The sequence below is a fragment of the Mesoplodon mirus genome (genome assembly GCF_964341445.2).
Source record: "Mesoplodon mirus genome assembly, chromosome: 2".
NCBI lineage: Eukaryota > Metazoa > Chordata > Mammalia > Artiodactyla > Ziphiidae > Mesoplodon > Mesoplodon mirus.
The window spans coordinates 149,940,291-149,963,941 of NC_138977.1; the positions used below are offsets into that span (position 1 = coordinate 149,940,291).

At 35.1% G+C, this 23,651-nt stretch overlaps 1 long non-coding RNA gene across 2 annotated transcripts in view; it reads left to right on the forward strand.

Moving 5' to 3' along the window:
- Window positions 1-2,558: 2,558 nt before the first annotated feature.
- The window catches only part of LOC309813017, a 103,610-nt gene continuing 82,517 nt past the window's right edge, over window positions 2,559-23,651 (forward strand). Inside the window, exons 1-3 of one of the 2 annotated variants that reach the window (XR_014295438.1) lie at window positions 2,559-2,648; window positions 19,121-19,224; window positions 21,511-21,870. This is a non-coding gene — a long non-coding RNA (uncharacterized lncRNA). Of the gene's footprint in view, window positions 2,649-19,120; window positions 19,225-21,510; window positions 21,871-23,651 lie in introns of those variants that run through there. The other variant, XR_014295437.1, reaches the window with a different exon arrangement.

Sequence of the window (23,651 nt, forward strand, 5' to 3'; positions counted from 1 at the left end):
TTATGTTTTGTCAACTGTATATTTAAATGGGTCTTAAAAATCAAAGGCATACTGTCAGTGTTTTCCTCTCTTAGTGGCACATAAATTAATGAGGTGTTATAAAATAGATAATATCTTATAATTCAAAAGATAGTTATTATTACATTAAAAAAGAGTTCTGAGGAAAAATGAGTTCAAGATATGTGGAGTTAAACAAGTTTAAAGGGTTCAATTTATGCAGACTTTCTTACAGTTTTTAAAATCCTAGCTTGCCTTGTAAATCTCTAACAGAAGGAAATTTTTATATAATGTTTTCTAATTTCTTTCACCATAAAACCCTTGTCTATAGCACATTACACAGGACTAGGCAAAATATGGAACAGACCTCAGAAATTTTTAGTGTAAACATAGAATCTTCTAGAAATCCCTAGCAAAACAAAAAGGAGCAAAGAGGCAAATTAGGCTCATGAAAATTAACTCACATTTGAGGTCAGTAGATATTATGCAATATGGTGTGATTTTAAATTCTCTGTAAATGACCATAACTTTCTCAATGAAAATAAATTAGCCCACAGTTTTCTACCTGGAAATGACTTCAAGGACGCTATTTACTATTTTTAGGAGAGTACCTGCCCGCCCCCCCATGACTCTGGGTAGGCGATTTAGGAGAAGTCTGTGTCTTGCCCTTAAGAAACTAAAATCTAATACAATAGTCAGGTATAAATAATGAACAGAAATGTTTCCAAAATGCTGTCAACAAATCACTAGGTGTTTCAAGATGTCCAGGGAGGAAAATACTCTGCAATTGACTTTTATGCCTTAATCATTAAAACTATGTTCACGTGGGGCCTTTATTCTCAGGTGTCATTTTCCTGAACTGTGATTCTCAGGTTGCATTTCTTTTCAACCTGAGAGTTGCCCGTGGCTTTTTCAAGTGTAAATGGCACCACTTTAAAACCTCTGATCCTTTTATTAGGCTACCAAAGGAAACCCCTGGATTGAAATATAAGTATCCCCCTAGCTTTGTCAGAAAATAAATTGTGGATGTGGCTTATGTGTCTTGGATGGGAAAGAATCTAAATCATTTTATTCAAATGACAAAACAAACAAAACTGTGGTACCTTTCAATCAGTGAAAAACATCCACACCATGGCTGTCAAGTCTTGTTTCATCTGTATTTACATACTTTTCCCTCACTTTTCCCTTTTAAGAATCTTAAGAATAGAGGAGAAACTGTCCCTTTGATAGTTGAATGAGTAAATAGTTAATACATCATAACATTTGATATTCCAAGGTACATGAATTTGGCATCAGGATTAGCTTCTTAAGTATTTTATTCCTGGGATTCTTGAGTACATACACTGTGAATTTGTCAGTAGCCATCAGAATGTGTGTCGTTGGCAGGAATAAACTGGCTTGCCAGAAGCAGCAAACAAAATTCTTGTGTCAGAGTTAGTAATTTCATTGTTTCCTCTTAGCGAAATTACTTATTAAAATTCATTCGTTCTACAAATGTTTGTTAAATCTTACTGCATGCTTGGCAGGCAATGTTCTTGGTGCTTGAAATCCATCAGTGAAGAAAATGGATAAAAATTCTTATTCCTTGTGCAGGTGACATTCTAGCCAAGTGATGCAAACAATAAGTAATAAACATAAATAAATAAATTATATACTATATAAATAAATTATATGCTATATAAAGTAGTGTGGAAAAGAAAGAGTAGATCAGGATAAGGGGAGGACTTACTCAATACCAAGTTTACCCATCCATTTATTCAACACTTGGTAAGTGCCACATATGATAAACGCTGTGATATGGTGACTAGCAACATCAGACAGAGTCCCTCTTTTCAGGTAGTCTGCATGCTCCTGGGAGACACAGCCATTAGTCAAAAAACAAAACACCCTCCTCTTCTCCACTCTCTTCCCCTACTTGATCTTTCTCCATAGACTTATCACCCTTTAATATATTTCATATTTTACTTACATATTTTATTTATTCTCTGGCTCTTCCCACTAGAGTGTAAGCTTCTTAACAAAAATAGTTTATGTCTGCTCTATCTACATTTGTATTGCCAGTATGTAAAACAATGCCTGGTTCCTAGTCAGTGTTCAATATATATTTAGTTTTTGCATGAATAGATGAGATAATCACAAATATTCATATGTTCAGCTACATTTGCTTGGGTTTCCACTTTCCACTGTTGTATAGGAATTTCACTGTTGAAAAATAGAACTAATCATCCCTAATATCATTCCTCATAATAATAGCATTGTTGTGAAATGAAGAAATTTCTAGCATTAGAAAAAACTAACTTGAATAATGTATAGTTATAGGAACAGAGTGTTAACAGCAAAAACCAAGCAAAAATCATACAATTCTGAGAGCAAATTTTATCTTTATTACCTAACAGAGTACAACATAATTATTCTAACACTACTTTGAATGTAACAGAATACAGTATAAATGAGAGTTTCCAGAAAGGAGAAATGGGGATTAAATTGTGGATAATTTTTGTAGCAAGCCATAGAAGGGAAAAATATAAATAGCAAATAAACCTCTGTGTCTTCACAGAATTATGAAGCCAAATGGACTATATCTCACATCCTTGGGTATCTTATTATGAAGTTCTCCAAATCAGCAAAGAAAGAATTCTGTTGCTTTAAAGGTAAGTTTTTCTTAAGTATTTTATTGGTCATAGCATATCTGTGAAGTCCATTGACTCATTGATTAGATATGATATTATAAAACACATGACACGAAAATGTTGTCCGTGGGAGTTAGGTAGACTTGAACATATTTACTTAACTTTCCATTTCATATCTATGATTTGAAATTTCCTTCCTCTCAAATGTACTACAATCCTATAATATTCTTTGTCAATTGGGTTATGCAATTTTAGATAAAATCAATCCCACCAACTTAAAAGGTCCAAGAAAATAACATATGCTCATTAAAAATGTCTGTGTATTCATTCTTTGCAGAAATTCTTTAGCTGTTAATTATAAATGGAGGGTATCTTATCTAATGAATCAAATAAAAGTAAAATTTATCTTTCAGAATAAATATCCCAAAACAATTTTAATATGACTTTTTTATATAAATTTATTTATTTTATTTATTTATTTTTGGCTGTGTTGGGTCTTCATTGCTGGGTGCGGGCTTTCTCTAGTTGCGGCGAGCGGGGGCTATCTGTTTCAGTGGGTGGGCTTCTCACTGCGGTGACTTCTCTTGTTGTAGAGCACGGACTCTAGACGCATGGGCTCAGTAGTTGTGGCTCGTGGGCTCTAGAATTTAGGCTCAGTAGCTGTGGCACATGGGCTTAGTTGCTCCACAGCATGTGGGATCTTCCTGGACCAGGGCTCAAACCCGTGTCCCCTGCATTGGCAGGAGGATTCTTAACCACTGCGCCACCAGGGAAGCCCAATATGACATATTAATGCTCTGGAAACAATACTTTAATAATTAAAGTTTCTTCAGCCTTAAGAGTTGTGAATGACTGGGGATTACTTTTGACTGAACATCTAAATTCTAAACAACTGTGAGAAAGAATAGTTTCATAACAAAGGTTAAAAAAATAAAACCTTGATTTTACTTAATAATCTGAAACTGTATCTTCTCATATCACCATCCCCAGAACTTCCAGAGACTCCTTTTCAACAAAAGTGATAGCATAACTCATCAGTCATGGAGACTCATTCTGTCTCTAATACATGTCCCACTAACATTTCTCTATTTTAAGTTTTCCCTGATTGGAATAATCAACTGTCTCGAGCATCAAGAAGGTAGGGAATTATAAGCATGTAACACCACATAATTTCTACTACACATTCAGACTTAACAGCAACAAAATGTAGGGGTTCAGAGCATGTCATCCCAAAATATGCCCCCTTGGAATATTGGTTATTTTGAGTGAGTTAAAGGCACCTTAAAAATAGCAGATCAAGCAGGACACTTTGACCTTCCTTTTTCTTCCTGAAAGGAGGAGATAAAAATCTCAGGTGAAAGGTGCCCTCTCTGTATCAGGAGGAAAGAAGACATTCTTATCACCAGAGATGGGAAGTCAAAGCTGAAAGAAATCTGTACAAAAGAACTTGTTAAACTAACCCTCATCTTTCTAGTCACCTTTCCACAATTCACTGCCCTAGCCCAGACCCCTTTGCCTTGTCACATCCTCAATGTTTATTATACTTTGTCCAACCCAGGACATAAGCATCCAGCTCTGATTGCTTCCTTGGGTCTTCATTTTCCTGCGAAGGTGCCCATGCATATGTAAAAATAAAATATACAGTCTTTTTATTAAACTTGTTTTTCTTTTCTTCAAGTTTTGCTCAAAGCCCTAAGAGTTAACTTAGCATTTCAAAGATTACAGTCACAGATGCCAGGGTAACCTATTATCTCCCTACTGGGAGAAGTGGCTGCAGTGACAGTGTAGTGAGGGGGATAAGCGGAGAGGTTCTTACCTTCTTTTTTTCTTTGACTCCATGTCTGTGCACTTCCCAGCACCTGGGCTGTGGCTGGACTGTTTCTTTATGTCCTCTCACATAGAAACATGGCTTCACATTTTACATTCTTGGTTCCTTTATTGTCCATCTCTGAGTCCCACACCCCTTCCTGCCCCAGAACTAGGCACATAGACACCTGTGATCAACAGATTATTAACATTTAAATCCCTCCCCTCCTGAAGTTCCCTGGCATAAAGGGATGGGTGTGTAGAGCTACCCCCATCTGCTGGTGACAAGAAGCCCTGAGCACTACCCCCAAACTTAAGTCAGCCAAGATCAAGGTAGAAGAGTGGGCCATTGGGGGAAGCAGATAAAGTGTTTGTGCATGCATAAGTGAGCTATATCTCCTTTCAGGTTCAAACAGCTCAACAGCTGCAAAGCCCAAAGACTTGCTTCAGTTTGGGGATCTAATTAATGCTTTCTCTCTATTGTTTCTTACCTTTGGGAATTCCTGCTCTTTCTCATCTAGCATAGAGAAGAGAGCAACAGAAACTTCTAACATTCTCTACCACCCACAGCCCAATTTTGAGAATGCCTGGACCCTTTCTTCCCTTGCCTGGAATAGAAAGCAAAAACCAAAAGCACCGTTTGGACTGCTCGTTCCAATCCTACCTCCCAGTCCTCAGCCAACAAATGTCTCAGTCCTTTCAACATGTCTGCTACTGGTTTCTGTGAACTTCTCTCAAATCCTGCCAGCCTGTGAGGATCTCCTCTGTTTCTCTCAGCAAACCATGTTTCAAACAGGAACCCATCTTTGTCAGCAAAATTGATACATTTTTACTCTCTATATTTCTTCATTGTTATCCCGAAAACAACCATGAAGCTTCCAGAGCAGAGATCAGAGTCATTGTCTTTGTCATTGTCATTACTGAGTATAGTGACTGCACCAGTTTCCCTCCTTCAGGGTTACCAGAATCTGTGTCTCCCGAACTGCAATTCTTAATGTTACTGAATCTGGACTTGGGTCTTAAGCGCAGCAAAGCCAATATACTGACACTGGGTTGTGGTGAAGGAAAGTAGTGTTTATTTGCAGGGCACCAAGCAAGGAAAATGCGCAGCTCATGCTCAAAAGACCTGAACTCCCCAGTGGCTTCCCGGGAATGGTTTTCAAAGGCAGTGTGAGGGAGAGGGCTGCAGGAGCCTGATTATCTTGTGCTCAATTCCAGTATTGGTTGACATCAAGGTGAAGTTTCCAGCATCATCAATCTTCTAGTTTCAACTGGTCTGGGGTCTACATGCTTTTGGTCAGCAATTTTCATCTGGTAGGGGTCTAGTTCCTATAAAAACAACTTTGGAATGTGTGTCAGGCCTTTATATCTTTGAGGAAACTGGGAGTTCAGTGACTCTGCTACGTGGCTGATTTATCATCTAAATTGTTACCTGTTTCCCAGCTCAATAGCTATTCTTTGTTTCTGCATCTTCACATTTCCTGATCATTTACTCTTAAACCAGCTTTTGAGACTCAGGGAAAACCTGAGAGACTAAGCCAAAAGCCTTTTATTTCAAAAGATGGGGACATAGGGGGTTGTATATGGTTTCATCAAGACCCCAAATAAACTATTTTCTTATCTGAAGCCTCCTGCATTATTTTATTTTGGTTGACAGTAGGAATGTCTACTACATGCTTACCCTATGACAGCAATTCCACTCCCAGATATTTACCCAAAACCAGTAATAAAACCATTACATACCTAGCAAAGTGTCTTGCACACTGTAGTATTTAATTAACATTGAACACAGGACAAAAAACGCCTAATATAATCACTCGATATTTTAATCATTTTTCTACCATGTTAACTAGCATGTGGAAATTAGTGGAACCTAAATAAACATCTCTCCAATTACATGTTACAGATGACTGCCACCAGGTGTCATGCCAACAGGTTTCTTTCAACTGGCTGAAATTGTATGTAACTAATTTTTAATTATTTAACTCTATGGCCTTTAAAATTAAATCATGAAACTGAGGCAATGTGAATGATATACTGAGTGGTAAGTGCAATTAAATCTGTATATACATTTCATTCACAATTGATTCATGTCTAATAATCACAATTAAAACTCAATTCTAACCAAAATTGCTAATAAATATAAACTGAAATAAAAAGGCATGCATATATGCATGTATGGCTTTCTGATTATATGATACTCTACTAAGAAAATGAGAATTCCCCTCAAATCCCTTTCTGTCATTCTCATCTTTGCAGTGACTATCCTTCTGCTTCTCTGCCCTGCCCCACTCCACCACTGCCACTCTTCTTCTGCCTATTTGTCTATGTACCACTCCTCTTTGGCTCTTTTCCCTTTCTCATGCTTACCTTTCCTTCCCCATCTTTCAATAAATATATTGTATTTAATATCTCTAAAAACTAAACAAACCCACTTGTTGAAATTTAATATTAACTTATGTTAGTTCTGTGCACCTATCTTTTAAAAAGTCTTTGAGCAAACTTTCACATTAGGATATGCTATGCCAAATTGTCACTTATGTTCCAACCTAATCTAAGAGTGACAAAGACTACTGATTTAAATTTGTATTTTTACCTACAGTCAAAGGTAGTAATGATATTCAAAAAAGATAACTTTATTTACTATTGCCAGATTTACAAATATCTTTGTGTATATATTTGTATATTTAATTATAATCATATAATCATATAATGTTTGCTTGAATTATGGTTTCAGAGCTAATTATAGCTATTACTAGCCATTAAATGAGGAAATGTATTTGCAGCTCAAAAATTTGTCTTGTTATATTTTCTAGTGGAAAAAGGCATATACTAACAGGTTATTAACTAGTTTTAAGTGGATTCACATTATTACCCTGCATAATAAAACAATAAGCAAGTCTCTGCTTTATAGATTATGAATTGTTAAATATTTGTTTGCCTGAATTTTCAATATTTTTATATTTATGATCATTTTTGTAAGTAAAATCAATGTAAGATTTAAGTACTTATGAACAAAAAGATGAATCACCATTTTCTATTAAACTGCATTAATTCTTTCCAGCAAGAAGTAGTTTATTAAATTATATCCTACTAACTTCCAGCATGACACATTTGTCATATTACCTAATAAGCTGTGTTATGGGATAATTTCAGTAGAATATATTTTGAATTATTCTAAACTGTCTTAAATTGACTGATAAATTTAAAGAAACCATAGTTATTTTATGAATTACCTAGTTCTACCTCTAAATTTCACCTAAACCTTCCTATTAAAAACAAAGTTATGGTTTCAATAAACTTTAGATTATTAATACATTGTAGTCCTCCTTTTCCCTCTAAACATCATTTGACTATTTTTTCCACCATGAATTATTTTGTTTCCTTTAAAATTCTTAAATAATTTTGGGATTTTTGGTCAATATGAAAATATTCTAATTTCCTTATAATTTGTTATTAATGCTAATTTACTTCTTAATTTATTTGCCCTTTATAACATCTTTCTCTTTTGACATCTTTAAAATGTCTTTGTAAGATGGCTTTGAGCTGAGACATTTCATCCGCTGATTTTGATGCTGTACATGCTTGTGAAATACTGCTAAGTAAATCCTTGAAAATTTTCCCTATCATTACTTGTCTTTCCTCTTATATTAAAAAAGTATTTTGTATACTATTTACATGCAAAATATAAATTTCTGAAATCTGACTTCCAAAGTCTATTATCTCAATTTCAAGGAGTGAAGGAACATGAACAAATCTGAACTATTGTTCAAATGTTCTAATATCTCTTTATCTTACAAAATGTACTACTGATACTCTTACTATTTTAAAACCTTGAAGTATCCTTTAAGATTGAGTGTATCTTATAAATAATGAGCAATATGATCGAATTTGCCATGCTAAAACCATTCACCTGTTCTCACCACACATTCACAATATGTGTCATCTTAGAAATTCTCCAGGAATCAAAAATTTAACCAGTGTTACTAAATGAACTTCCTATAATTGTGTGTGAAAAGAGAGGAAATGCCTATTTCATAAAAACATTGGTAACTTCATTTTATTTATTTTACTGCCTTCTCTGAATGAGAAAACCAATCTTGATACATAAGTGGAAGGAAAATAGGTAGCTAGAAGCTTCACATTGATGGTGTATGTCCTCTACAGAGAAAAAACACACAAAAAAAATATTACTCAGATCCAGCTCTTTAATTTTTTGGTCTTTTGGGGTTTTTGCAAGATGAAAAACATAAGAACTTTGTAGGAAAGCTGTGTTCTCTTAGACCAACCATTCGTACAGGGCCTTAATTTCCTACAAAAAGAGAAGTTTAGACTAAATCAAAGTAAGACAGTAAAAGGCAAAACTGATTTTTCACAGATCATAATGTTTAAAAATAGTGTCATTAATTTCCTTGAGCTTGACAAATCCCTCAGGAGTCTCATCTGAGTCTCATCTCATCCTTTAGCTGTAGGTAGTTAACAGAACATTAAACAATAAAAAGTCTGAAATCAGTCAAATGATGAGTTCAACCACTCTTCTCCTTTCAGTACGTCACACTTATTCTCCAGCCTGGAGAGACCCACACGCAGGGAATGTTGCTGTTCCTATTTGTTTATAAAATATAAAGAAGTGTGTGCATAATAACAAATCATATTATTATCATTATTGTAAATAAGAGAAGTATATTCTTCTTATTTATTATGGTTAATAACAGAAGTACATTACTAGGAGGCATATCATTGTTAAGCACATTTTAAGAGGCATTATAGGGACTTCCCTGGTGGCGCAGTGGTTAAGAATCTGCCTGTCAATGCAGGGGACACGGGTTTGAACCCTGGTTAGGGAAGATCTCACATACCGTGGGGCAACTAAGCTCCTGCGCCACAACTACTGAGCCTCTGTTCTAGAGCCGGTGAACCACAACTACTGAAGCTCGCGTGCCTAGAGCCCGTGCTCCACAACAAGAGAAACCACCGCAATGAGAAGCCCGCTCACCGCAGTGAAGAGTAGCTCCCGCTGGCTGCAACTAGAGAAAGCCCGCATGCCGCAATGAAGACCCAACACAGCCCAAAAATTATTAATTAATTATTTTTTTAATTATTTTTTTTAAAAAGAGGCATTAGCTTAAACTCATTCATTAGAGCTCATGACTAGATTAAAATGTTTTTAAAACTGCATAGGTGACTCTCTAAAGCAAACCTAGGACTAACAGACTGAAATTACTGAGAGGCAAGTGTTAGTTCAATATAAGGAAGAACTTTCTAGTACTAGTGCTGCCTTCAGTGGAATGTGGTAGACTCAAAAAACACTGTTTCTGTTATTGATAGAAATCTAACAAAAGTGGAATCATTACATGCGAGAGACACATCCAGACTCCGTGTGTTAATTAGAGCCAGGAGAGTCACCCACCCAGAGCCCAGACTGCTACAGTAGTTTGGGTCCAAAACCACCTTACACAGACAACCAGAAAAATGATCTTCCACAGTTTCCCAGTCCAAGGTTCCTTCCCAGCAGTGATTCTAATGATGTGAATAGGTGTGTATATTATTTATTTTCCCTGACTTCAACCGAAATCAGTAGGAAAAAATAACAGGTTTGTGCCACACTCAGAAGCTTGTGAGCATACAGTCTCAACTTCTCCCCCTGGGACATCATTCAAATTTTCACTCTCATGATTTCATCTTTAGTTGATGGCATACACCTGTTCCAAACTCTTTTTCCAAACCTATTTCCAAGGGAGATAGGGCCACCTCTATTTGTAATTCACTTTAAGTTCATGTGATTTTCTCATTATAATGTCTTGGCATAAGAAGACACACCTGCTGCCAGGGCAACCTAAATGCACAATTTGTTTCCTTAAAACAGATGCTACCTGGTCAAATTCCTTCTGTATTCTTGGTTGGCCTCACTTTTGTGTTATTAAAATACAAGCGTTCTGTAGTTTCCCGCTTATTATTTTTTCCTGTTTTTTACAGGGTCTTGTTGATCTATACTCTTTTCCTTTGATTCGCTGACATTTTATTTTTACTGTCTAACTCAAATACATTTCCCCACCTTGAAAGTGAGATAGTTTTCCCATCTTTTACATAATCTGTCTCAGAATTTTTATCTCCATTAAAAAAGTAAAGAGGGATCAACCTCTGTAATTTAAAAGCTTATATTTGATCAAAACTTCATTGTATGTCTCAAATAATTGAGGTTAATATATTTTATTTTTATAGAATCAATGGAAGCCTATATGAGCATTGCAACCACTTTTTAACTTGTGCTATTTTAGTTTCATCACAGAATCATGTCTTCTTTAACATACTTAACCTGGTCAAATCGACTGTAATCATTTTTTCCCTTTTGATTTTTGATGTTTTTGATGTTAAATTTGATATCCTGGGCATGGGAAAACCTCTTACAAACTACCCTCTTTGCCTTTTTTGTACTACCTCAGATATTTCTGAAAGCATCCTTGTTTTTTAAAACATTAAGATATGTCAAACCCATTCTTATTTTTCCAATCTTATGAGGGAAAGTCATCTATATTTCAAGAAGTTCTGGAATATTTTAGAGAAAAAGAATATCAGAAGCCATTATATTGACATTAGATTATATATTAAACTATTCCATGTGATTATAAGAGGCAGGGAGAGTGACACCAGAGGACACAAGAAGTGTCTGCTTGCATCATTAATGCATATTGAATATTGGAAGAGAAAAGTATGTTCACAAATAACATAATGAAGTATAATATTTTAGCTTATTCAAAATGATGAAAATGTTAAAAGGGCAAAAATAGCTTACAAAAGTGAAACTTTATAACAGCAATTTTTCTTAGCATATTGGAACAAATCATTTGCAGCAGTAGAGTTTTCTCAAAAAGAAGGGAAAATCAGAAACAATAGTTCCTGCCAATAAAATATTCTGCCTTTTCCTCTCATATATTCAAAACTGAAGAATGCAACTTAAGGAACTTTAATTAAGGTTAGCTCTTTTCTATAAATCATATGATTTTTAAATAGGTGGCTTGGGAAAGACGTCAGAGGACATATTCTTTCTTATGCATCTTAACCAGTTAATTACTTTTTAAAAATAGTAAATGAGGGAACCATTTCATTTATGTTTGTTTTGAATCATTATAAGGTAACAGACATTTCCAAAATGAAGTTCTGAGAGTATATCTTGAAGATATATTTCTTCCATAAAATGAAATTAAAAGAAAAAATTTTCTTGGGCTTCCCTGCTGGCGCAGTGGTTGAGAGTCCGCCTGCCGATGCAGGGGACATGGGTTCGTGCCCCGGTCTGGGATGATCCCACATGCCGCGGAGCGGCTGGGCCCGTGAGCCATGGACGCTGAGCCTGAGCATCCGGAGCCTGTGCTCCGTAAGGGGAGAGGCCATAACAGTGAGAGGACCGCGTACTGCAAAAAAAAAAAAAAAAAAAAAAAAAAAAGTATTTCATCTTTTTTTCAGAGAGTGGCTTTGTGGATTTATGAAAAGTATTGCTCTTTATTTTAACTGTATATGGAAACATTAGGTACAGACCAATTATTGCCAAATTTCATTCAGCCAGCTGCCATTCATATGATGCAGATGTTTGTGATCAAGTCTCCCTAGAGACCTCAAGGTGTTGCATCAGAAAAAGAGTCAGTTCATAAGCCTTAGCTGTATTTCTAAGAGCTGTCATTTCTCCTAATCACATCAACTACAAGTGTGCTAAATTCATTCATAGACATATGCTGAGCATTACATCAGAATCAATCTTCATTCATTACAACTACTCTTTGCTTTTTAATTATTAAGAAGCGTATCAATGGATAAGCCTATTGTCATACCTTTAAGTTAGGATTTCTTAAATTGTTTTTTTCCCTAAAGAAATATAATGGCTTTGAAAGAGGCTAGATGTGACAGGGATTTGAGTTTTCCTTGAAGGACAAAAGTCTGAAAATAACTTAGTATAAAATCAGTAAGAATTTATAAAGAAATAAATATTAAATAAAAACAAACTCAACTGATCTTTGACCATCAGATGAGAAGGCAGGGCCTTGGCTCCACTTTTCATTTAATTATACCTTGGCTGAATATTCTGGGTAGAAAGAACTTGCCTTTTTCTTATACTCATTTGTAGAAAGACTAGATTAAAACATTTTGCATACTCACCCAAATTTTTTATTATTACTATACTAATCTGACTAAGAATAGAGTGTTATGTAGTTTAGGACTCAGAATAAGTCTCAGAAGTATGAAATTGAATTTATAAAGGAAATTAGTACCCTGAAAGTTCTCAGGGTGAGTAGCTCTATATACTATTCATTCTGGACAATTCTGCAAACCACAATGCTTTCTTATCCATATTTACCTTCACATACTTTACCTTCATTGTGTATTTCTAATGCTATTTATAGTTTGCTGTTATCACCAAAAAAACACAGTTGTCCATATTTTAAAACTTGTATCACTACAAAAATTAATTTCTAGTGTAGTGCAGAGAATTCAATGATCTTCAATGATGTTTGCATAATCTTTATGCAAAAGACAATTTCTGTCTTTGATGATATGTTGTTATAACATGGTGTTGGCAGAGCACCAGTTGAAAACTTTCTTACTGTCCCAGGATTAAGGCCTTAGGGTCCACAGTCTAACACCGAGTAATGCAAGCATATCTTCCTATTTTCCCAGAATTAGTGCCCAAATCCACATTCTAATGTCAAGTAATGTCAAATTCTAAAAGCAAAAAACTATGAGCTACTAAGCTACTGAAGCAGCTGAGCATTTGGTATCCTAGATTTAAAGCTGCTGATGAGAGAAGAGAAGAGCAAGACATAATGAGGAGAGAACCACAAGGGGGCACAGGCTGTACTCCCACTGTGTGGTGTGAAAAGGATATCTTTGTTTCCCACAGTCACTGTGAGTGTAGGTTAGACATTGAGTTATTTTACTAGCACTCCCTAAGAGACCTACAAACTAGGATAGGAATCCTCAACCACAAGAGGTAATGAAACAAACTCCCCCTAGCAGAAATGAAGGATAATAGGTGGTTAAGCATCAGCTGACTTTCCTAAGCCAGACTACAAAGGGTAAGAGTCCCTTAGAGCCCTTCAAAGAACTAGCAAATTTCTGCCCATAAGAAAACCAGCCTACCACAGAGAAGTAGCTGCAAGTGACAGAAAGTGAAGAGCAATCCACCAGTGGAGGATTAGTTTAAGTAATGGGAGAGCAGTTTCAGCTAACAAAGTAAATGTCAGCCAATTTTCCATAGGCAGTTGCGTATTTACACATTTTGACTCTTCCTCCCTGCCTCAGCACCAGTGGACGAAGGGCTTGAAAAGACACAGGGTTATGAGAGATTTTTTCCACTCCCATCATTAAGCACAATTTCCAAGTCGCTGGACTCTGGGGAAAGGAGAGCTTATATTGATTACAAGATTTATATTCTAAAGTAGATAAGACTTCATATTACCAACCAGTAACTTGTATTCTTTTTCTTATGTAAAATACCTATGTACATCTCATTTATAAAAGAAAGTTCTGTTTCATCTGTAATTCTATGGTACCAATCATTTTCTCTCAGTATTTAGAATATATTATTTCACTATTTTCTGGCTTCAGTTTCTACTGCTGAGTAATCAATTTTTAATCTAATTGTTCATCCTTTGTGATTATTCTATTTTACTCTCTAATACTTTAAATATCTCTTCTTCATTAATATCTTAATTTCACTATGTCTAGGTGTATGTTTGTTTTTATTTACCTCCTTGGGATTCATTGAGTTTCCTGAATTTGATATTGGTGTATCTGAAATGGCAATTATCTCTTCAAATATTTTCTTCTCACCATCTTTATATTTTATTATTCTGGAACTATCATTAGGAGTATCTGGGAACTCTTCCCTCTGTCCTCTCTTTCATATTTTCCTTCCTTTTCTTTCTTTGCTGCATCCTGGGTAATTTATTTGTATCATTTAATGATTCTTTCTTCAACTGTGTAATGTGTTATTTTATCCATCAATCAAGTTTTTTAATCTAATTTTATATTTTAATTTTTACAACTTCTGTTTGGTTCTTAATTGATGGTAATTTGGTCTTTGTTTATATTTTTGATTCACTCTTTTACCTTTTGGAATTAAAAAATACTCATTTATATTCTTCTGATTATTACAATATCTACAGGCTTTGCAAATATGGTTCATAACATTCTGTTTCTGTTAACCTTGCTTACAGCTTATTCTTCATGTTTTTAATATTTTTATTAGGGGATGATATTCTTTGGAACTCTGAGAAATGTTTAAAAATTGTGTTTTCTTTCCTCCATAGCAGATTTGTGCTTTCTTTTGCTGGGCTCTTGGGGTCACTGCCAATCCAGAATCACTTTGACTTAATTATTGGCTTGGGTTTTAAGTCACACAGTAGTATGAATTAATGCTCCATATCCATGGTCTTGGGGTGATGTAGGGCAAAAGGAATCTTAACTTGGTATGTGAGAGTTACCTAAAAGAGGTGGCTGAGGATATGCACGCAGGATTATTTGTTTTGCATATGAAAGGCATGCTCACAGGTAGTTGTTTGCTAACTCTAGGAATTAGGTACCCCTGGGTAGGGCAGTCTCTCCCAAATCAGTAAGGCCCCAAGATATCAAAGCATCATAAAATATTAAGAATCATAATACACAAGGCTAGACAAGGAAGTACTCTCAACATCTTCCACTGAAAGGGGATTTCGTCTCTTTTTTTCAGTTACTGAGTTTATTGTCCTCTGGGAAGTGATGTCTCAGATTTTTGAGGTTATCTCTGACCCAGCCTTCTAGGACACTCAGACCCATGCTTTGCCTCCAGCTCCGTGGGTGCACGTGACTTTAAAATCCAGGCCCAAGTTTACTGACAATTGTCAGGTTTTCTCCAGGCAAATACTGACTCCAGTGCTCACTTACTGCTCTGGATTTGTGTTTTTTGTCAATTCTGCCCTCTAATGGTTTTTCTTAATTTACTACCACATTAGCAATGATTTTAAAAACATTTTTTAACATTTAACCCATTATTTCAGGCATTTGATGTTGGGGGGGCTTCTGCTCGACTGGTCAACCATTTCGCCAAAATTAAAGTCTTAGATTTACACTTTAATGTCTCTTTGCATGCTGAAAGTTATTCAATAAACTCTATTAAAAGCAAGGGAAAAAAATCCTAAAATAGTATCTAATGAAATTTTAATCTTGAAGTTTTTTAGGGTTTCCAAACAGTTTTGTACATTTTAAACAATTGCCACAAACATATAAGCTACTTGAAAATTTTGACCAAATGTTCTGTAATTATTATTTTCTCTAAGAAATTTTAAACCTTTCCTGTAGTTATATATGTTGCAATCTGAAATCTAATTTTAAAATGTGAGAACATCTGTCTTCCTTTTTCAATATTGAAACTATTTATGTGAGGGATGTAAATATTTCTAATATACAGACTAAATTTTCTCATTCACTGATCTTAAAATACAGAAGTTATCAACCCTATCTTCTGAAAACTCAATATCCTCTAAATGGGTGGTAAGAAAACATTTTAAAAACCAAAGAAAACTCAGTATGCAGTAGACAAGAATATAAATGTGTAGGTTCATAAATTATACTCAGAAAATAAAATTTGCATTGCATAGTATATTACCTGCAACTTAAATATCATATTAATTTTGTCACTTTGTTTTAATTTTCAAGTTCTGATAATACAAAAAAAAATTTTTTTAAACCCAAAGCTGATAATACAACTTGATTATCATAAAAGACAACTAGTCTTGATTTTTCAATAGAGCAGTTTGAGTTTAATTTATTGTCTCATTTTTAATTATAATTAAACTAGCTGGAAGTTCATAAGAGTCAACGTGTTTTATGTTACCAAATAACGTGGGGAATTCAAACAACTGTTGTCACTAATTAATCATTATTTCCATTTTCTTATGACTCAAGCCAGATTTGAGAACTAACTAGTAAGCAGGAAGTTTAGTAAAGACCTGTTTAACAAAAGGAATATGAACAAACATGTTTTGTATGTAGTGACTACTCCAAAGTTATTTGCCAATTAAGTTATGGACCTTGTGAGAAATATCCTAGTACTTATATCAAGATTAGCAGACCGAGAAAAGAGGAAGGGAAAAGTTCTGAATAAATAAATTTTCCTTTCATAAGAATTGGCTCAATCTCAATAAGAGTCAAAGAAATACAATTTTGTTGTTGTTGTTGTTGTTGTTGGTTTTTTTTTTTTTTTGCGGTACGTGGGCCTCTCACTGTTGTGGCCCCTCCCGTTGCGGAGCACAGGCTCTGGACGCGCAGGCTCAGCGGCCATGGCTCATGGGCCCAGCCGCTCCGCGGCATGTGGGATCTTCCCGGACCGGGACACGAACCCATGTCCCCTGCATCGGCAGGCGGACTCTCAACCACTGCGCCACTAGGGAAGCCCCAAGAAATACAATTTTAAACAAGATATTTTTCAACTATCAGATTACCAAAGAAAACAGTGTATAATACCAGGGTTAGACAAGGGAGAAGTGAAATCAATGTTTTATGTACTGTTAGTTTAAATACAAATTGCTCCCAGCCACAGGGGGACATATTGACACTATGTGTCATTAAGAACCTTTTTTAAATGTGTATATACTTTAACCTACTAAACTTTCAGTACTTTTTCCTAAAAAAATTTTTTTAATGTGTGTAAAGATGTAGATACACAAATGTTTATCACAATTTTGTTTATAATTGTGAATGCTTCTAACAAGAGTGAGCCCCTTAACTAAAAATATAGGCTAAAGAATTTGCATAGCTCTGCTCTTTCAGGAAGGACACACCTTCTGATGACTTGACTTGGGAGGTCACCTCTCAACCAAGCACTTGTCCTAGCTAAGGGCTCCTTTTGCTAGCCTACCTACAGCGTGGTTGAGTTATCTCCCTTAACTAAAACTGATGTCTGTGGTTCAGCACTTCAACATTGACTTAAAACTTATTATTAATACCGCCTATGATGTTTACCCCTGATTTTTATTCTAATTTATTTAATTTTTATATTTTAGATTTTCTGCTTATTTTTTAACTTAAACACTTATTCCTACATTTTTAATAAACATAGTTTAACTTTATTTTGTAGTCTTAAAAACCACTTTTCGTCTTAATAACCTCTTTCTTAACTTTTTACCAGTTAGACCTAGCTTATTTAGCACCTATTTTCAAGTTTAATTTTCTTAACTTACTTGCTTTTTCCAAATTTTAAAATTTATATGAGTCTTTGGGATAAATTCTCTTGCCTTAAAATTATACCTTATTTCTGCCTTTTGGTTAGACTTCACCTACTTAAATGTCTGGTTTTTCATTTATTATTTCATTTTAATTTTTTTTCTGTTCTGTTGAACAACCTCATTCCATGGCTCATGTTCATGAGGACAATCCTGGCCCTGCCCACAGGTGACTCCTTAGCCCATCTTCATGAAGCAGTAGGACGGCTCTCTGTTCTGGCACAGTCCTTGCTAAGCTCAACTTGCACAAGAGAATGTGAATTCTGCTTGCCAGGTCCGTTGAAACTTAACTGGCAATTAACTTGAAGTGTAACTGGCAATGTGTTGTAAAGGCAATCCAGTTCTTAACAAAGCCTTATTTGAAAGAAATGTGGTCGCTTAGACTGCTTAAAAGTTATGCAATCCTTCCATGTCTTTCTAGGTGCTTCCATCAGAAAGCTTGTGATCAGCTGTGCTGATTTCCTTAGTTACATATTTTTATTTTATCTGGATACATTATATGCATTGTTATACTCCACTGTAAAGAATTTGGAAAACAGTAACACTCTGAAAGAGAGAAAAACAAAGAAAAGTTCAGCATTATAACCCAATTTTACACATTAAAAAAACCAGGACAATGTGGTAATTATAGGCATCCAGTCAGTAGCAGAACGGAAATTGGAACATCCACCTTCAAGTTATGAAATAACTTAAAATTCAAGAATCCAAGTCATCAGACTCTGTTGCTATAATTGCCAGATTTCCATCAACACTGGGGATCAACCACCAGTCAGAAATAATCAAATTCCTTGTGCTGTTTTCTCTACTTTATTTTGAGTAATATTAAAGTTCCAGAAATATATCAACCCAGGCAAATCCAGTAAGTATAAGTAACGGAAAGTGTTAGCTCCCCACTTTTTGCCATATGCTCAGAAAAATCTTAGACAAGTTCAACTTGATGTTTTGTGAATACCCATCTAGAAACACTGCAGCTTTACTGGGTGGGGTTTTGTGACAATTTTAAAGTACACACGTTTAGTCAAAAATACGTAGATGAGCACGATATAAAGATTCATTTTGCCACAAAGATTTATTTTTGCCATTTAATATTAAACAAAATATTTAAATAATACTGATAAATATTTCAGGTAGTGAATAAATATTTCCAAGCCACAAAACTTTGAAACTCAACCTCTACTCCATGGAACTTTGTATTTGTTTTGGAGCTCAATATTGTGTAAGTACCATCCAGAGATTTTTCTACAAGACTTTTTGCTTTGCTTTGTTTTCTGATTATAAAATTAATTATTCTTATCATAGAAAATGAAAGAAGCAAAAAAGTAGACAAATGAAAATGAAAACTTCATAGAAATAACTATAACTAGCATTTGTTCAGCGCTTACTTAGTGTGAACACAAATCTAAGCATCTTACATACATTTTCTCTACCTCCCAACAGCACTGCACAGTAACTACACTGCTTACCCCTATTTGATTGATGAAGAAAACAAGACTAGTGAAGTTACTTAAGTGATTAAGTGAATGGACCACTAATCATAAAAGGTGAAAGTGGATGTATTGCATCTCATTTTTTATTCACTTATTCATTTTTCTAGATGATAGTAAGATAAAGAGATAGATGATAGATATACAGATACATAGATACATACATAGATAGATACATATATAACATAGATACATAGATATACTTTTCTTATTGTTAGGACAGCTATATTTGAAACCTGATTCAGCCACATACAATTATATCATGCATTTTTTCCATGACTTGAAATTTTACCAAAAATTTAAAAGCCTGTCAAGTCAGTTTAAATTACATTCAGCTAGAAGGGACAGCAAACCTAACAGATAACTGTAACATTTAAACATGTAATTGCTTCTTCAAGTACAAGAATTCTAGAGATAGGCAGATGTAAGGCAGGATAGTAGTTCAAGGATACCATCAGCAGTCTGGCTCTTCCCATTTTTCTTCTTGCTGTCCTTAGCATATAGGGCTTCATCCTTATACTCGTCACCTTGTGGTCATATGGTGGCTGCTGCATCTGTAACTGTCATGTTTCAGGAAGGAGAAAAAAAGGGGGTGGGTGGAAGAAAAAGGATCATACCCATGGCTCTGTGCCTCAGAAGACCCTCTCATCATTAGCCAAATCTGGTTCATATAGTACTTCAGTTAACTCAGTACTGTGTAACAAATTATCCCAATACTTAATGGCTTAAAACAATGAAATGGCTGACAATTCTGCCTTTTGGATAGGTTTCACTAGGGAAAGCTAGTCTCTGCTCCAGGTGATGTTAGCAGAGGCGGCTCAGCTGGGGCTGGAGGATCCAAAATGGCTTTACTCACAAACCTGGCACTCAACTGGGCACTCAGAATGACTGGGGATTGACTAGGTCTCTCTCCTTTCCTTCATAATTTCTCATCCTCCAAGGCCCTTCTCTATCTCCTCATGAACTTTTTCTAGCAAGATAGTTAAAATTCTTTACATGACGCCTGGCTTCTAAGAGACTGAAAAAACAGAAGCCGCAAAGTCTCTTCAGAAATAGGCCCGGAATTCAATCAACACCATTTCCACAGTCTACTAGTCAAAGCAAGTCATGGGACCAGCCCAGATTCAAGGGCAGAGGAAGACAAACTTTACCTCTTGATGGAAGGAGGGGTATCACAGGGATGGAAGGAATTTGGGGTGGCCATCTTTGCAAGTAATCCAATGCACATAGATGCTCCTATTCCAATCACTGTTTAAAAACTGTAGTAGATCAAAAGACAACCAGGCAACAGTAGTGTCTGACTTGTCTTTTTTTTTACCAAGGAATTCCTATTCCCTCTTTCTTTCTTTCTTACCCTCTAGCTCTCTCATTCCCTCTAGCTCTCATTCTTACTCTCCCCCTCTGCACCACACACATACAAACACATATATAATCTCCCAGGATTAAAATTATGTAAAGTGATAGATGAAAAATTAAATATAAGGTTAATCCTAACTTTAAAGATAAGAAAAAAATCACGCGTGAAAAAGTCTTCTTGGGGCAGGGAGTGGGAGTAAGGTGAGTTATAGGAAATAGATGAAGGGGATAGAGAGGTAAAAACTTCCAGTTATAAAATAAATAAGTCATAGGGACATCATGTACAGCAGTGGGAATATAATCAATAATATTTTAATAATTTTGTATGGTGGCAGATGGTTACTAGACTTACCATGCTGATCAATTCCTAATATATGTAAATATCAAATCACTACATTGTACACCTAAAACTGATATAATATTGTATGTCAACTATACTTCAATTTAAAAAGGAAAAAAGTGAAGATTTCTCTGTATGGTTAGGCTAATCTTTTTGTTTGTTTGTTTATTAGGTTTTTCAGTATTTTCTGATTTTCCATAAATGATATTACTTCTGTATTAGAAAATAATAATAAATATAATTTTCTAAAAGCTGAATTTTTACTAGTAGCATGATATTCCATTATATAGATGCAACAAAAGTGATACACTATTCCCTTATAATTGAATATTTAGGTTGTTTATAATTTTTCCCATTAAATCATGCAAAGATAAATGTATATAAATAACTATAAATGTTTTTCCTAAAAATGTCTTTCTAAGAAATGTTATTTCCATTTAGACTTTGACCAGCAGTGTATATAACAGTCTTTCTAATCATATCTTCAGCACCTTTGGGTATTTCTGCAGTTTTTTAAATTTATGACAATGTATTTTTTCTTGCTTTTCTTTTATTATTAGTGAGTTTGATATTTTTTTAAAATATGTTTATTGGCCACTTGTGTATATATATATATATATATATATATATTTTTTTTTTTTTCCCAGTACGCGTACCTCTCACTGTTGTGGCCTCTCCCGTTGCGGAGCACAGGCTCTGGACGCGCAGGCTCAGTAGCCATGGCTCACGGGCTCAGCCGCTCCACGGCATGTGGGATCCTCCTAGACCGGGGCACGAAGCCATGTCCCCTGCACCGGCAGGCGGACTCTCAACCACTGCACCACCAGGGAAGCCCATTATATTTTCATGTATGAATTAGCTGCATCATTTCCAGTTTTTCTGTTGGAACTAAATTTGTTTTTCATTTATCTTTAAAAGTCTTCCTGTGTTGTGCAGTGGTGGCTAACACAACATTGTAAAGCAACCATACTCCAATAAAAATTAATTTAAAAATAAATAAATAAAATGAAGAAAAAAGTCTTCCTATAAAAAAGCATATTAACTTCTTTTTATAACTTATTATGTTTTCCTAATTCTGCTGTTCTGATGTTTTTCTCACAGAAAAACTTAAAAATGTCTTAATTTTGAAATGTGTCAGTCTTTTCATTTGTATTTTCTCCCATAGCATATATCCTCAGATATTTCACCCCCATCTTGAGATATTAAGTATTCAGTTAAATTTTCTTCTAGTATAATTTAGAATTTTCTGTACTTAACTTTTTTATTCACTTGGGTTTTATTCTGATATATGATGAAATGAGAAGGTTTAAGCTAACACATCCCCTCGAAGTAAAGGCTGTTTCTAACTCCATTTACTGAAGAATTCATCCATCCACAACCACATATATATGTGTAAATTGTAATATATAATATTTTGTCTATACATACATACATACACACACACATTCACATACTATGGTCTAATTAATTTATCTACCAATTCTTATGGCAATGAATAGCATTATTTCAAGTTTCATAATAATATATTTTTTAAATCTATTCATTATTAGGGCAAGATCCCAGTCCAACTTTTCCACTCAAAAAAAAAGGAAGAAGAAAAAAAAATTTAGATCATCTCAGTTTTCTTTTTTTAATCATTCCAAATAAATATTCAAATCTTTATTTCAAAGACTTAAAGTGATCCTACTATTATTTTCACCTAGAGTTGCAAGAAGTATATAAATTAATTTGGGAAGAACTGACATCATTAAAATATTCTCATAAGAAAAAATTTATGTCTGTACCCATGAAAATTTTTCTTGTTTTTCAGCAAAGTTTTATAATTTTCTTAATGTGGATCATGATACTTCTTCTTAAGATATATCCCGTGGTAATATTTTGTTGCTTTTTGGAATGAAATACTTTTCTTCCATTATATCTGCTAAGTGATAATTATTTACTGAAAATCTATCATTTTTCATGTCTTTCACAAACCTGACCCTTTTATTAAGTTATTTTCTGCTTTCTAAGAATTTTCAAATCATTTTCTTCAGTATTCTTTGTATATACTGTATTGCCAGAAAATAAATATTACTGTCTCTTCTGCAAAGAAGATATACAGATTGCCAACAAACACATGAAAGGACGCTCAACATCACTAATCATTAGAGAAATGCAAATCAAAACTACAATGAGTTATCACCTCACACTGGTCAGAATGACCATCATCAAAAAATCTACAGACTGGGGGCTTCCCTGGTGGCGCAGTGGTTGAGAGTCCGCCTGCCGATGCAGGGGACACGGGTTTGTGCCCCAGTCTGGGAGGATCCCCCATGCCGCAGAGCGGCTAGGCCCGAGAGTCATGGTCACTGGGCCTGTGCCTCCGGAGCCTGTGCTCCTCAACGGGAGAGACCACAGAAGTGAGAGGCCCGTGTACCGCAAAAAAAAAAAAAAAAAAAAAAAAAAAATCTACAAACAATAAATGCTGGAGAAGGTGTGGAGAAAAGGGAATCCTCTTGCACTGTTGGTGGGAATGTAAATTGACACAGCCACTATGGAGAACAGTATGGAGGTTCCTTAAAAAACTAAAAACAGAACTACTATACAACCCAGCAATCCCACTACTGGGCATATACCCTGAGAAAACCATAATTCAAAAAGAGTCATGAACCACAGTGTTCACTGCAGCTCTATTTACAATAGCCAGGACAGGGAAGCAACCTAAGTGTCCATTGACAGATGAATGGATAAAGAAGATGTGGAATATATATACAATGGAATATTACTCAGCCATAAAAAGAAACAAAAT